Genomic DNA, 16941 nt, shown 5'->3' on the forward strand with positions numbered 1-16941 from the left:
TAGAGGTAGAGAGAGTAGAGGTAGAGAGAGTAGAGAGAGTAGAGGTAGAGAGAGTAGAGAGAGTAGAGGTAGAGAGATTAGAGAGAGTAGAGAGAGTAGAGGTAGAGAGAGTAGAGGTAGAGAGAGTAGAGGTAGAGAGAGTAGAGGTGGAGAGAGTAGACAGAGTAGAGGTAGAGAGAGTAGAGAGAGTAGAGGTAGAGAGAGTAGAGAGAGTAGAGGTAGAGAGAGTAGAGAGAGTATAGGTAGAGAGAGTAGAGAGAGTAGAGAGAGTAGAGGTAGAGAGAGTAGAGGTAGAGAGAGTAGAGGTAGAGAGAGTAGAGAGAGTAGAGGTAGAGAGAGTAGAGAGAGTAGAGGTAGAGAGAGTAGAGGTAGAGAGAGTAGAGAGAGTAGAGGTAGAGAGAGTAGAGGTAGAGAGAGTAGAGAGAGTAGAGGTAGAGAGAGTAGAGGTAGACAGAGTAGAGGTAGAGAGAGTAGAGAGAGTAGAGGTAGAGAGAGTAGAGAGAGTAGAGGTAGAGAGAGTAGAGAGAGTAGAGGTAGAGAGAGTAGAGGTAGAGAGAGTAGAGAGAGTAGAGGTAGAGAGAGTAGAGAGAGTAGAGGTAGAGAGAGTAGAAGTAGAGGGAGTAGAGGTAGAGGGAGTAGAGGTAGAGGGAGTAGAGGGAGTAGAGGTAGAGGGAGTAGAGGGAGTAGAGGGAGTAGAGGTAGTAGAGGTAGTAGAGGGAGTAGAGTGAGTAGAGGGAGTAGAGGTAGAGGGAGTAGAGTGAGTAGAGGTAGAGGGAGTAGAGTGAGTAGAGGTAGAGGGAGTAGAGGGAGTAGAGTGAGTAGAGGTAGAGGGAGTAGAGGGAGTAGAGGTAGAGGGAGTAGAGTGAGTAGAGGGAGTAGAGGTAGAGGGAGTAGAGTGAGTAGAGGGAGTAGAGGTAGAGGGAGTAGAGGGAGTAGAGTGAGTAGAGGTAGAGGGAGTAGAGGGAGTAGAGGGAGTAGAGGTAGAGGGAGTAGAGGGAGTAGAGTGAGTAGAGGTAGAGTGAGTAGAGGGAGTAGAGTGAGTAGAGGTAGAGGGAGTAGAGTGAATAGAGGTAGAGGGAGTAGAGGGAGTAGAGGTAGAGGGAGTAGAGTGAGTAGAGGTAGAGAGAGTAGAGAGAGTAGAGGTAGAGAGAGTAGAGAGAGTAGAGAGAGTAGAGGGAGAGGGAGTAGAGTGAGTAGAGGTAGAGGGAGTAGAGGTAGAGGGAGTAGAGTGAGTAGAGGGAGTAGAGGTAGAGGGAGTAGAGTGAGTAGAGGTAGAGGGAGTAGAGGGAGTAGAGTGAGTAGAGGTAGAGTGAGTAGAGGGAGTAGAGTGAGTAGAGGTAGAGGGAGTAGAGTGAATAGAGGTAGAGGGAGTAGAGAGAGTAGAGGTAGAGAGAGTAGAGAGAGTAGAGGTAGAGAGAGTAGAGAAAGTAGAGAGAGTAGAGGTAGACAGAGTAGAGGTAGAGAGAGTAGAGAGAGTAGAGGTAGAGAGAGTAGACGTAGAGAGAGTAGAGAGAGTAGAGGTAGAGAGAGTAGAGGTAGAGAGAGTAGAGAGAGTAGAGGTAGAGAGAGTAGAGGTAGAGAGAGTAGAGAGAGTAGAGGTAGAGAGATTAGAGAGAGTAGAGGTAGAGAGAGTAGAGAGAGTAGAGGTAGAGAGAGTAGAGGTAGAGAGAGTAGAGAGAGTAGAGGTAGAGAGAGTAGAGAGAGTAGAGGTAGAGAGTAGAGAGAGTAGAGTAGAGAGAGTAGAGGTACAGAGAGTAGAGAGAGTAGAGGTAGAGAGAGTAGAGAAAGTAGAGGTAGAGAGAGTAGAGAGAGTAGAGAGAGTAGAGAGAGTAGAGGTAGAGAGAGTAGAGGTAGACAGAGTAGAGGTAGAGAGAGTAGAGAGAGTAGAGGTAGAGAGAGTAGAGAGAGTAGAGGTAGAGAGAGTAGAGAGAGTAGAGAGAATAGAGAGAGTAGAGAGAATAGAGAGAGTAGAGGTAGAGAGAGTAGAGAGAGTAGAGAGAGTAGAGGTAGAGAGAGTAGAGAGAGTAGAGGTAGAGAGAGTAGAGAGAGTAGAGGTAGAGAGAGTAGAGGTAGAGAGAGTAGAGAGAGTAGAGGTAGAGAGAGTAGAGAGAGTAGAGGTAGAGAGAGTAGAGGTAGAGAGAGTAGAGAGAGTAGAGGTAGAGAGAGTAGAGAGAGTAGAGGTAGAGAGTAGAGAGAGTAGAGTAGAGAGAGTAGAGGTACAGAGAGTAGAGAGAGTAGAGGTAGAGAGAGTAGAGAAAGTAGAGGTAGAGAGAGTAGAGAGAGTAGAGAGAGTAGAGGTAGAGAGAGTAGAGGTAGACAGAGTAGAGGTAGAGAGAGTAGAGAGAGTAGAGGTAGAGAGAGTAGAGAGAGTAGAGGTAGAGAGAGTAGAGAGAGTAGAGGTAGAGAGAGTAGAGAGAGTAGAGAGAATAGAGAGAGTAGAGGTAGAGAGAGTAGAGAGAGTAGAGAGAGTAGAGGTAGAGAGAGTAGAGAGAGTAGAGGTAGAGAGAGTAGATCAGATCTTCTGTGTGTTTGACGTGTCGCTGCACATTTTTCATTGTTCACTTGCGTTTTCGAGCAAAACGCGTCTCATTAGTTCCTCGTGTCGATGCTAAGCTAAGCTAGCTATCCCAAGCTAACCACACCTGAGCGCGTGTGGAATTCTCTTGTAAAACACTCGATCGCTTCTTTTGTCCTAAAGTAACTAAAGTACGTCCACTTGAATAATGATCAGCTTTTCATTTTCATCAATATCAAAGTAACACAAGTTCAATACGTGTTGATTTCATAGATTTGTATTGTGTATTAATATATATATATATATATGAAATAAAAATGCAAACTGAAAAACTAAATAAAAATAAAAACTAATGACAATCTCAAAACTATAATAACCTTGGTACATATATGCGTATATATAACCTTTATGATGAATATTAAATTGCAATAAGTATTGATAGTGTTTTGCAGCCATGTAAAACATCCAATTATATATAATTTACCATCATAAATCAATATACATAGAAAATAATGATCATGACGATAAACAGGGAGGGAGGGAGTTTTTCCTCTCCACAGTCGCCAAAGTGCTGCTCATTGTGGGAACTGTTGGGTTTCTCTATGTTAAATGAGATTTTAAAGTGCCTTGAGATAATGTATATTATGATTTGGTGCTATACAAATTAAATTGAATTGAAACAGGTTTATTGTTTCATCTCTATTTAACAGATTAGATCATTTTAATTGTTTTAATACTATTGTTCTGTTGAATGAGTAAAGAATTGCACTAGACACGTGGCATCTATTGCATGTGCTCTACCTCATCATTGTTTTCACAATGCATAATCATTACATTGATATATATTGGACATCATTATTGATATTCTTTTATCGCTCAGCCCTGATTTGACCTTTATTAAAATGTTAATGTCACCGTTTGAGCTCCCTGCTCCATTTAAATGTATTTTATATGAACTAAAGTGTGTTCCTAAGGAAAGCTCGTTTCATTTGTTTGCTATGTTTGCTACTGTCATTAGCTAGGGATGGAGGTAGAGGGAGCCAGTACGCTGGAGATGCCAGGAGCCCACAGACCCATCATTTGGTGACTATTGCTTGAAAATAAAACAAACGACAGGAAGCTGAAGGTGTGAACAGTTGTTGATATGTGAGAATGAGTAGAGATGTGAATGAAATCAGAAATAATGTTAGTGTTGAAGGTCACCAAGTAAATTGACTCAATTGCTGCAGTACTTGTCATCGAAATTGATGTTGTGTTGGTGAATGGCAGCAACTTTGTAGGTGGTGTAATTGTCACTCTTTTGGTTTGGTGGGTGTTGCACTCCACGTTTGTGTTGGTCACCTGTGTGAGTGTTGCGTGAAGGTAGCTTGAGTAACACCTGTTGTTTGATTTGTCCACCTCATGGTGGCAGCCATTTTGTGTGAAGTGACATTCCCTTGTGGTACAACTTGTGTGTCTGCCGCTCACTTTGAATCCAGCAGCAGTAATTAGTTGGCAAATGCATTGTAATGAATACACTGATTGTAGTTGTTAGTTAGTGAAATGTGATGTAAGTGTTGAATCATTGTTTTAAGGGTGGGGGTGTTTCCTGTAGTGTCCCTGTTTGTCTCTCGTCTCTCCTCTAGCTCCACTGTGATTAACTGATCAGTCATCAATGAGGTGCATCTGGACGGTGGACTGAGGTTCTTGAAAACTCCTGTTAGCATCAGAAGGTAGGTTTCCAGTGTGGAGACTGCTGGGCCTCATACATTGTATTGTTCTCATCATGATTTGTATCAATGGTGTGATTTTACATGTTGTTTGCCTCATAGGGCCACATAATGAGTCCAGTTATCACAAGCACATAATAATTGTTAAATGTTGTGTATGGGGGATATGGCAGCTGTCAAATCTAAAAATGAGGCTGTTTTTTTTTTAAAAAAAGAAAAAAAAGCAGTGTCTGCATTGTTCTTTACAAAGTCAAACATTTATTGTATGAAGTGAAAAATGCTTGAAGATGTGTCTTGTCTGTGAATCACTGAACTTGTATTTAGTTGTACAAGCAGTGTGTTTGAGAACTGCTTCACATGTGTGTTGCATGGAGTCGACCAAGTTGCGTCACCTGTGTACAGGTATTGTAGTCCAGGATGATCGGAGTGGCCACTCCATTATGTTAGTGTTGTTGTTGGATGTTGAAGATGCTGTGTGCTTACTTGTGTGTTTGGGGTGGTTGTCTCGTTGAAACACACATTTGAAGGGTGTCTCCTCTTTGGCATAAGTCAACATGATGTCTTGAAGTATTGTGCCTGTGCCATCATGCTTCAACAATGGGACTTTGCGTAGGTGTCATTGAGGTTATTGTTTGATTCATCTGAATGGTAGTGTTCTGTTGTCTTCCACGTCTTTGTGGTTTTGGTTGTTATTTTAAAGGATTTGAGATGATTGTAGTTGAGCGGTTTGTACTTTTCTGGTTGTCTTGATACTTTTGAATCAAAGTATGCTGTTGTGAACAATGACCCATGTTCCAGTGATTTTCAGACAAATGCACTAGAACTAGCATGTAGACTTTGCTGCCCTGGTCCTTAAACGAGGGCCACCTGTTTGACTTGAGTAATAGAACTCCACACTGCTGTTATTTTGAACACAATGACTGTTGTTGAAAGTGGTGAAATTGTGTTAGGGTTCTGTCTTGTCATGCCTCTGTCACAATAGAAAGGTGATTGTTCAGCCACAAAAAGTCCCAGGTGAGTATGTTTCTATTCTTTTCTCTTCTCAAAAATCTGTTTTGTGAACCTGCATGGTTTTCTAAATAGTAATTTAGTTTTGTGTAAGTCCAGTTTTTGTATGAATGCCACACAGTGTTTGCTAAATGAGACCCTTGATTGTTTTGTCTGTCATACAGGGCCGATGAGGACAGCGGCTCACTCGTTAGGTGGAGCGATGTTGTTTGAGGTTAGTAATGTATTAAGAGCAAATAGTCCGAATAATCTGTACACACTGACATTGTTAAAAATAAAGACGACCACTTCTTTCCTCTTTCAGACATTGTACTGAAAGTCCTTGGTGGTGGGAGGGAACCACATGGAAAATGGTGAGTTTGATCTAAAATAGATTATCAGCTTTTAAAGATTGTTGTTTAGCAGCAAGTAGGTATGTGTTCCTCCAGGTGAGCCATAAATCCTGGTTACTGTATGTCCTTCATGTGTTTCAGGTGTTATTGTGTCTACCAGGTTGTACTTCATGTGGACCTAAGAAACTTCTAAGCTGTTCCACCAGTGTTACTGAGGATCAACAGTGGTAAGTGGTTGTACAGTTCAGTGTTTGTTCATTAAATCAAAAGAGACTTTATATTAATGTGTGTTTGTAAACCATGTCATGTGTTACAGGTTTGTTGAAGCACCTGGATTGTGTCACTGCTGGATTTGTGAGTAGATTTGAACAGTTATTGTTTGAATGTAGTTGATCTATTGCTGCTTGTTCCATGTGAGAAGTAGAGTTGTGTTCAAAATAATAGCAGTGTGTTTTAAACAATATAATAAAATAAAATAAAAGATAGCAGTGTCTGCATTGTTCTTTACAAAGTCAAACATTTATTGTATGAAGTAAAAAATGCTAGATGTGGCCACTCCATAATGTTAGTGTTGTTGTTGGATGTTGAAGATGCTGCGTGCTTCCACGTCTTTGTGGTTTTGGTTGCTATTTTAAAGGATTTGAGATGATTGAAGTTGAGCAGTTTGTACTTTTCTGGTTGTCTTGATACTTTTGAATCAAAGTATGCTGTTGCTGTGAACAATGACCCATGTTCCAGTGATTTTCAGACAAATGCACTAGAACTAGCATGTAGAACATTTGCTGCCTTGGTCCTTAAATGAGGGCCACCTGTTTGCCTTGAGTAATAGAACTCCACACTGCTGTTATTTTGAACACAATGACTGTTGTTGAAATTGTGTTAGGGTTGTGTCTTGTCATGCCTCTGTCACAATAGAGAGGTGATTGTTCAGCCAGGAAAAGTCCCAGGTGAGTATGTTTCTATTCTTCTCAAAAATCTATTGGGTGAACCTGCATGGTTTTCTAATTTGTAATTTAGTTTTGTGTAAGTCCAGTTTTTGTATGAATGCCACACAGTGTTTGCTAAATGAGACCCCTGATGTTTTCTCTGTTTGTCATACAGGGCCGATGAGGACAGCGGCTCACTCGTTATGTGGAGTGATGTTGTTTGAGGTAAGTAATGTATTAAGAGCAAATAGTCTGAATAATCTGTACACACTGATGTTGTTTATAGTTGTAAAAAAATTAAAGACGACCACTTCTGTCCCCCTTTAGACATTGTACTGAAAGTCCTTGGTGGTGGGAGGGAACCACATGGAAAGTGGTGAGTGTGATCTAAAATAGATTATCAGCTTTTAAAGATTGTAGTTTAGCAGCAAGTAGGTATGTGTTCCTCCAGGTGAGCCATAAGTCCTGGTTACTGTATGTCCTTCATGTGTTTCAGGTGTTATTGTGTCTACCAGGTTGTACTTCATGTGGACCTAAGAAACCTCTAAGCTGTTCCACCAGTGTTACTGAGGATCAACAGTGGTAAGTGGTTGTACAGTTCAGTGTTTGTTCATTAAATCAAAAGAGACTTTATATTAATGTGTGTTTGTAAACCATGTCATGTGTTACAGGTTTGTTGAAGCACCTGGATTGTGTCACCGCTGGATTTGTGAGTAGATTTGAACAGTTATTGGTTTGAATGTAGTTGATCTATTGCTGCTTGTTCCATGTGAGATGTAGAGTTGTGTTCAAAATAATAGCAGTGTGTTAATAAAAAATAAATAAATAAAATAAAAGATAGCAGTGTCTGCATTGTTCTTTACAAAGTCAAACATTTATTGTATTGAGTGAAAAATGCTAGAAGATGTGTCTTGTCTGTGAATCACTGAACTTGTATTTAGTTGTACAAGCAGTGTGTTTGAGAACTGCTTCACATGTGTGTTGCATGGAGTCGACCAAGTTGCGTCACCTGTGTACAGGTATTGTAGTCCAGGATGATCGGAGTGGCCACTCCATTATATTAGTGTTGTTGGATGTTGAAGATGCTGTGTGCTTACTTGTGTGTTTGGGGTGGTTGTCTTGTTGAAAGACACATTTGAAGGGTGTCTCCTCTTTGGCATAAGGCAACATGATGTCTTGAAGTATTGTGCTTGTGCTACCATGCTTCACCGTGTTCTGTGGTTTGAACAGTGTTGCCTTCATCACTCCACAAAATGTTGTGGTATTTTCCTTTAAGGAAAATTGTAACCTTTTCAGCACATGTTGATTTTTCAACAATGGGACTTTGCGTAGGATTCATTTTGGTTATTGTTTGATTCATCTGAATGGTAGTGTACTGTTGTCTTCCACGTCTTTGTGGTTTTGGTTGCTATTTTAAAGGATTTGAGATGATTGTAGTTGAGCGGTTTGTACTTTTCTGGTTGTCTTGATACTTTTGAATCAAAGTATGCTGTTGTTGTGAACAATGACCCATGTTCAAGTGATTTTCAGACAAATGCACTAGAACTAGCATGTAGAACATTTGCTGCCTTGGTCCTTAAATGAGGGCCACCTGTTTGACTTGAGTAATAGAACTCCACACTGCTGTTATTTTGAACACAATGACTGTTGTTGAAAGTGGTGAAATTGTGTTAGGGTTGTGTCTTGTCATGCCTCTGTCACAATAGAAAGGTGATTGTTCAGCCAGGAAAAGTCCCAGGTGAGTATGTTTCTATTCTTTTCTCTTCTCAAAAATCTATTGGGTGAACCTGCATGGTTTTCTAAATAGTAATTTAGTTTTGTGTAAGTCCAGTTTTTGTATGAATGCCACACAGTGTTTGCTAAATGAGACCCTTGATTGTTTTGTCTGTCATACAGGGCCGATGAGGACAGCGGCTCACTGGTTAGGTGGAGCGATGTTGTTTGAGGTAAGTAATGTATTAAGAGCAAATAGTCCGAATAATCTGTACACACTGACGTTATTAAAAATAAAGACGACCACTTCTTTCCTCTTTCAGACATTGTACTGAAAGTCCTTGGTGGTGGGAGGGAACCACATGGAAAATGGTGAGTTTGATCTAAAATAGATTATCAGCTTTTAAAGATTGTTGTTTAGCAGCAAGTAGGTATGTGTTCCTCCAGGTGAGCCATAAATCCTGGTTACTGTATGTCCTTCATGTGTTTCAGGTGTTATTGTGTCTACCAGGTTGTACTTCATGTGGACCTAAGAAACCTCTAAGCTGTTCCACCAGTGTTACTGAGGATCAACAGTGGTAAGTGGTCTACCAGGTTGTACTTCATGTGGACCTAAGAAACCTCTAAGCTGTTCCACCAGTGTTACTGAGGATCAACAGTGGTAAGTGGTTGTACAGTTCAGTGTTTGTTCATTAAATCAAAAGAGACTTTATATTAATGTGTGTTTGTAAACCATGTCATGTGTTACAGGTTTGTTGAAGCACCTGGATTGTGTCACTGCTGGATTTGTGAGTAGATTTGAACAGTTATTGTTTGAATGTAGTTGATCTATTGCTGCTTGTTCCATGTGAGAAGTAGAGTTGTGTTCAAAGTAATAGCAGTGTGTTTTAAACAATATAATAAAATAAAATAAAAGATAGCAGTGTCTGCATTGTTCTTTACAAAGTCAAACATTTATTGTATGAAGTAAAAAATGCTAGATGTGTCTTGTCTGTGAATCACTGAAGTTGTATTTAGTTGTACAAGCAGTGTGTTTGAGAACTGCTTCACATGTGTGTTGCATGGAGTCGACCAAGTTGCGTCACCTGTGTACAGGTATTATAGTCCAGGATGATCGGAGTGGCCACTCCATAATGTTAGTGTTGTTGTTGGATGTTGAAGATGCTGCGTGCTTCCACGTCTTTGTGGTTTTGGTTGCTATTTTAAAGGATTTGAGATGATTGAAGTTGAACAGTTTGTACTTTTCTGGTTGTCTTGATACTTTTGAATCAAAGTATGCTGTTGCTGTGAACAATGACCCATGTTCCAGTGATTTTCAGACAAATGCACTAGAACTAGCATGTAGAACATTTGCTGCCTTGGTCCTTAAATGAGGGCCACCTGTTTGCCTTGAGTAATAGAACTCCACACTGCTGTTATTTTGAACACAATGACTGTTGTTGAAATTGTGTTAGGGTTGTGTCTTGTCATGCCTCTGTCACAATAGAGAGGTGATTGTTCAGCCAGGAAAAGTCCCAGGTGAGTATGTTTCTATTCTTCTCAAAAATCTATTGGGTGAACCTGCATGGTTTTCTAATTTGTAATTTAGTTTTGTGTAAGTCCAGTTTTTGTATGAATGCCACACAGTGTTTGCTAAATGAGAACCCTGATGTTTTCTCTGTTTGTCATACAGGGCCGATGAGGACAGCGGCTCACTCGTTATGTGGAGTGATGTTGTTTGAGGTAAGTAATGTATTAAGAGCAAATAGTCTGAATAATCTGTACACACTGATGTTGTTTATAGTTGTAAAAAAATTAAAGACGACCACTTCTGTCCCCCTTTAGACATTGTACTGAAAGTCCTTGGTGGTGGGAGGGAACCACATGGAAAGTGGTGAGTGTGATCTAAAATAGATTATCAGCTTTTAAAGATTGTTGTTTAGCAGCAAGCAGGTATGTGTTCCTCCAGGTAAGCCATAAGTCCTGGTTACTGTATGTCCTTCATGTGTTTCAGGTGTTATTGTGTCTACCAGGTTGTACTTCATGTGGACCTAAGAAACCTCTAAGCTGTTCCACCAGTGTTACTGAGGATCAACAGTGGTAAGTGGTTGTACAGTTCAGTGTTTGTTCATTAAATCAAAAGAGACTTTATATTAATGTGTGTTTGTAAACCATGTCATGTGTTACAGGTTTGTTGAAGCACCTGGATTGTGTCACCGCTGGATTTGTGAGTAGATTTGAACAGTTATTGGTTTGAATGTAGTTGATCTATTGCTGCTTGTTCCATGTGAGATGTAGAGTTGTGTTCAAAATAATAGCAGTGTGTTAATAAAAAATAAATAAATAAAATAAAAGATAGCAGTGTCTGCATTGTTCTTTACAAAGTCAAACATTTATTGTATTGAGTGAAAAATGCTAGAAGATGTGTCTTGTCTGTGAATCACTGAACTTGTATTTAGTTGTACAAGCAGTGTGTTTGAGAACTGCTTCACATGTGTGTTGCATGGAGTCGACCAAGTTGCGTCACCTGTGTACAGGTATTGTAGTCCAGGATGATCGGAGTGGCCACTCCATTATGTTAGTGTTGTTGGATGTTGAAGATGCTGTGTGCTTACTTGTGTGTTTGGGGTGGTTGTCTTGTTGAAAGACACATTTGAAGGGTGTCTCCTCTTTGGCATAAGGCAACATGATGTCTTGAAGTATTGTGCTTGTGCTACCATGCTTCACCGTGTTCTGTGGTTTGAACAGTGTTGCCTTCATCACTCCACAAAATGTTGTGGTATTTTCCTTTAAGGAAAATTGTAACCTTTTCAGCACATGTTGATTTTTCAACAATGGGACTTTGCGTAGGATTCATTTTGGTTATTGTTTGATTCATCTGAATGGTAGTGTTCTGTTGTCTTCCACGTCTTTGTGGTTTTGGTTGCTATTTTAAAGGATTTGAGATGATTGTAGTTGAGCGGTTTGTACTTTTCTGGTTGTCTTGATACTTTTGAATCAAAGTATGCTGTTGTTGTGAACAATGACCCATGTTCAAGTGATTTTCAGACAGATGCACTAGAACTAGCATGTAGAACATTTGCTGCCTTGGTCCTTAAATGAGGGCCACCTGTTTGACTTGAGTAATAGAACTCCACACTGCTGTTATTTTGAACACAATGACTGTTGTTGAAAGTGGTGAAATTGTGTTAGGGTTGTGTCTTGTCATGCCTCTGTCACAATAGAAAGGTGATTGTTCAGCCAGGAAAAGTCCCAGGTGAGTATGTTTCTATTCTTTTCTCTTCTCAAAAATCTATTGGGTGAACCTGCATGGTTTTCTAAATAGTAATTTAGTTTTGTGTAAGTCCAGTTTTTGTATGAATGCCACACAGTGTTTGCTAAATGAGACCCTTGATTGTTTTGTCTGTCATACAGGGCCGATGAGGACAGCGGCTCACTGGTTAGGTGGAGCGATGTTGTTTGAGGTAAGTAATGTATTAAGAGCAAATAGTCCGAATAATCTGTACACACTGACGTTATTAAAAATAAAGACGACCACTTCTTTCCTCTTTCAGACATTGTACTGAAAGTCCTTGGTGGTGGGAGGGAACCACATGGAAAATGGTGAGTTTGATCTAAAATAGATTATCAGCTTTTAAAGATTGTTGTTTAGCAGCAAGTAGGTATGTGTTCCTCCAGGTGAGCCATAAATCCTGGTTACTGTATGTCCTTCATGTGTTTCAGGTGTTATTGTGTCTACCAGGTTGTACTTCATGTGGACCTAAGAAACCTCTAAGCTGTTCCACCAGTGTTACTGAGGATCAACAGTGGTAAGTGGTTGTACAGTTCAGTGTTTGTTCATTAAATCAAAAGAGACTTTATATTAATGTGTGTTTGTAAACCATGTCATGTGTTACAGGTTTGTTGAAGCACCTGGATTGTGTCACTGCTGGATTTGTGAGTAGATTTGAACAGTTATTGTTTGAATGTAGTTGATCTATTGCTGCTTGTTCCATGTGAGAAGTAGAGTTGTGTTCAAAGTAATAGCAGTGTGTTTTAAACAATATAATAAAATAAAATAAAAGATAGCAGTGTCTGCATTGTTCTTTACAAAGTCAAACATTTATTGTATGAAGTAAAAAATGCTAGATGTGTCTTGTCTGTGAATCACTGAAGTTGTATTTAGTTGTACAAGCAGTGTGTTTGAGAACTGCTTCACATGTGTGTTGCATGGAGTCGACCAAGTTGCGTCACCTGTGTACAGGTATTATAGTCCAGGATGATCGGAGTGGCCACTCCATAATGTTAGTGTTGTTGTTGGATGTTGAAGATGCTGCGTGCTTACTTGTGTGTTTGGGGTGGTTGTCTTGTTGAAACACACATTTGAAGGGTGTCTCCTCTTTGGCATAAGTCAACACAATGTCTTGAAGTATTGTGCTTGTGCCACCATGCTTCAACAATGGGACTTTGCTTAGGTGTCATTTAGGTTATTGTCTGATTCATCTGAATGGTAGTGTTCTGTTGTCTTCCACGTCTTTGTGGTTTTGGTTGCTATTTTAAAGGATTTGAGATGATTGAAGTTGAGCGGTTTGTACTTTTCTAGTTGTCTTAATACTTTTGAATCAAAGTATGCTGTTGTTGTGAACATTGACCCATGTTCCAGTGATTTTCAGACAAATGCACTAGAACTAGCATGTAGAACATTTGCTGCCTTGGTCCTTAAATGAGGGCCACCTGTTTGACTTGAGTAATAGAACTCCACACTGCTGTTATTTTGAACACAATGACTGTTGTTGAAAGTGGTGAAATTGTGTTAGGGTTGTGTCTTGTCATGCCTCTGTCACAATAGAAAGGTGAATGTCCAGCCACGAAAAGTCCCAGGTGAGTATGTTTCTATTCTTGTTTTATCTCAAAAATCTATTGGGTAAACTTGCTGCACTTGCTAACTAGGTGTGTGTCCCTCCATGTGAGCCATAACTCCATTTCCTTCATGTGTTTCAGGTGTTATTGTGTCTACCAGGTTGTACTTCATGTGGACCTAAGAAACCTCTAAGCTGTTCCACCAGTGTTACTGAGGATCAACAGTGGTAAGTGGTTGTACAGTTCAGTGTTTGTTCATTAAATCAAAAGAGACTTTATATTAATGTGTGTTTGTAAACCATGTCATGTGTTACAGGTTTGTTGAAGCACCTGGATTGTGTCACTGCTGGATTTGTGAGTAGATTTGAACAGTTATTGGTTTGAATGTAGTTGATCTATTGCTGCTTGTTCCATGTGAGATGTAGAGTTGTGTTCAAAATAATAGCAGTGTGTTAATAAAAAATAAATAAATAAAATAAAAGATAGCAGTGTCTGCATGGTTCTTTACAAAGTCAAACATTTATTGTATTGAGTGAAAAATGCTAGAAGATGTGTCTTGTCTGTGAATCACTGAACTTGTATTTAGTTGTACAAGCAGTGTGTTTGAGAACTGCTTCACATGTGTGTTGCATGGAGTCGACCAAGTTGCGTCACCTGTGTACAGGTATTGTAGTCCAGGATGATCGGAGTGGCCACTCCATAATGTTAGTGTTGTTGTTGGATGTTGAAGATGCTGTGTGCTTACTTGTGTGTTTGGGGTGGTTGTCTTGTTGAAACACACATTTGAAGGGTGTCTCCTCTTTGGCATAAGTCAACATGATGTCTTGAAGTATTGTGCTTGTGCTACCATGCTTCACAGTGTTCTGTGGTTTGAACAGTGTTGCCTTCATCACTCCACAAAATGTTGTGGTATTTTCCTTTAAGGAAAATTGTAACCTTTTCAGCACATGTTGATTTTTCAACAATGGGACTTTGCGTAGGATTCATTTAGGTTATTGTTTGATTCATCTGAATGGTAGTGTTCTGTTGTCTTCCACGTCTTTGTGGTTTTGGTTGCTATTTTAAAGGATTTGAGATGATTGTAGTTGAGCGGTTTGTACTTTTCTGGTTGTCTTGATACTTTTGAATCAAAGTATGCTGTTGTTGTGAACAATGACCCATGTTCCAGTGATTTTCAGACAAATGCACTAGAACTAGCATGTAGAACATTTGCTGCCTTGGTCCTTAAATGACGGCCACCTGTTTGACTTGAGTAATAGAACTCCACACTGCTGTTATTTTGAACACAATGACTGTTGTTGAAAGTGGTGAAATTGTGTTAGGGTTCTGTCTTGTCATGCCTCTGTCACAATAGAAAGGTGATTGTTCAGCCAGGAAAAGTCCCAGGTGAGTATGTTTCTATTCTTTTCTCTTCTCAAAAATCTATTGGGTGAACCTGCATGGTTTTCTAAATAGTAATTTAGTTTTGTGTAAGTCCAGTTTTTGTATGAATGCCACACAGTGTTTGCTAAATGAGACCCTTGATTGTTTTGTCTGTCATACAGGGCCGATGAGGACAGTGGATCACTCGTTAGGTGGAGTGATGTTGTTTGAGGTAAGTAATGTATTAAGAGCAAATAGTCTGAATAATCTGTACACACTGACGTTGTTAAAAATAAAGACGACCACTTCTTTCCTCTTTCAGACATTGTACTGAAAGTCCTTGGTGGAGGGAGGGAACCACATGGAAAATGGTGAGTTTGATCTAAAATAGATTATCAGCTTGTAAAGATTGTAGTTTAGCAGCAAGCAGGTATGTGTTCCTCCAGGTGAGCCATAAGTCCTGGTTACTGTATGTCCTTCATGTGTTTCAGGTGTTATTGTGTCTACCAGGTTGTACTTCATGTGGACCTAAGAAACCTCTAAGCTGTTCCACCAGTGTTACTGAGGATCAACAGTGGTAAGTGGTTGTACAGTTCAGTGTTTGTTCATTAAATCAAAAGAGACTTTATATTAATGTGTGTTTGTAAACCATGTCATGTGTTACAGGTTTGTTGAAGCACCTGGATTGTGTCACTGCTGGATTTGTGAGTAGATTTGAACAGTTATTGTTTGAATGTAGTTGATCTATTGCTGCTTGTTCCATGTGAGAAGTAGAGTTGTGTTCAAAGTAATAGCAGTGTGTTTTAAACAATATAATAAAATAAAATAAAAGATAGCAGTGTCTGCATTGTTCTTTACAAAGTCAAACATTTATTGTATGAAGTAAAAAATGCTAGATGTGTCTTGTCTGTGAATCACTGAAGTTGTATTTAGTTGTACAAGCAGTGTGTTTGAGAACTGCTTCACATGTGTGTTGCATGGAGTCGACCAAGTTGCGTCACCTGTGTACAGGTATTGTAGTCCAGGATGATCGGAGTGGCCACTCCATTATGTTAGTGTTGTTGTTGGATGTTGAAGATGCTGCGTGCTTACTTGTTTGTTTGGGGTGGTTGTCTTGTTGAAACACACATTTGAAGGGTGTCTCCTCTTTGGCATGAGTCAACACAATGTCTTGAAGTATTGTGCTTGTGCCACCATGCTTCAACAATGGGACTTTGCTTAGGTGTCATTTAGGTTATTGTCTGATTCATCTGAATGGTAGTGTTCTGTTGTCTTCCACGTCTTTGTGGTTTTGGTTGCTATTTTAAAGGATTTGAGATGATTGAAGTTGAGCGGTTTGTACTTTTCTGGTTGTCTTGATACTTTTGAATCAAAGTATGCTGTTGTTGTGAACAATGACCCATGTTCCAGTGATTTTCAGACAAATGCACTAGAACTAGCATGTAGAACATTTGCTGCCTTGGTCCTTAAATGAGGGCCACCTGTTTGACTTGAGTAATAGAACTCCACACTGCTGTTATTTTGAACACAATGACTGTTGTTGAAATTGTGTTAGGGTTGTGTCTTGTCATGCCTCTGTCACAATAGAGAGGTGATTGTTCAGCCAGGAAAAGTCCCAGGTGAGTATGTTTCTATTCTTCTCAAAAATCTATTGGGTGAACCTGCATGGTTTTCTAATTTGTAATTTAGTTTTGTGTAAGTCCAGTTTTTGTATGAATGCCACACAGTGTTTGCTAAATGAGACCCCTGATGTTTTCTCTGTTTGTCATACAGGGCCGATGAGGACAGCGGCTCACTGGTTAGGTGGAGCGATGTTGTTTGAGGTAAGTAATGTATTAAGAGCAAATAGTCTGAATAATCTGTACACACTGACGTTGTTTATAGTTGTAAAAAAATAAAGACGACCACTTCTGTCCCCTTTTAGACATTGTACTGAAAGTCCTTGGTGGTGGGAGGGAACCACATGGAAAATGGTGAGTGTGATCTAAAATAGATTATCAGCTTTTAAAGATTGTTGTTTAGCAGCAAGTAGGTATGTGTTCCTCCAGGTAAGCCATAAGTCCTGGTTACTGTATGTCCTTCATGTGTTTCAGGTGTTATTGTGTCTACCAGGTTGTACTTCATGTGGACCTAAGAAACCTCTAAGCTGTTCCACCAGTGTTACTGAGGATCAACAGTGGTAAGTGGTTGTACAGTTCAGTGTTTGTTCATTAAATCAAAAGAGACTTTATATGAATGTGTGTTTGTAAACCATGTCATGTGTTACAGGTTTGTTGAAGCACCTGGATTGTGTCACTGCTGGATTTGTGAGTAGATTTGAACAGTTATTGGTTTGAATGTAGTTGATCTATTGCTGCTTGTTCCATGTGAGATGTAGAGTTGTGTTCAAAATAATAGCAGTGTGTTAATAAAAAATAAATAAATAAAAGATAGCAGTGTCTGCATTGTTCTTTACAAAGTCAAACATTAATTGTATGAAGTGAAAAATGCTTGAAGATGTGTCTTGTCTGTGAATCATTGAACTTGCATTTAGTTGTACGAGCAGTGTGTTTGAGAAC

The 16941-nt window shown here is 39.7% G+C and overlaps 1 long non-coding RNA gene across 1 annotated transcript in view; it reads left to right on the forward strand.

Moving 5' to 3' along the window:
• Positions 1–5705: 5705 nt before the first annotated feature.
• Positions 5706–16941, forward strand: part of LOC138407086 (uncharacterized) — a 45473-nt gene continuing 34237 nt past the window's right edge. Inside the window, exon 1 of the long non-coding RNA XR_011240516.1 lies at positions 5706–5791. This is a non-coding gene — a long non-coding RNA (uncharacterized lncRNA). The remainder of the gene's footprint in view (positions 5792–16941) is intronic.

This window comes from Paralichthys olivaceus, chromosome 24, assembly GCF_024713975.1.
Source record: "Paralichthys olivaceus isolate ysfri-2021 chromosome 24, ASM2471397v2, whole genome shotgun sequence".
Taxonomy (NCBI): domain Eukaryota; kingdom Metazoa; phylum Chordata; class Actinopteri; order Pleuronectiformes; family Paralichthyidae; genus Paralichthys; species Paralichthys olivaceus.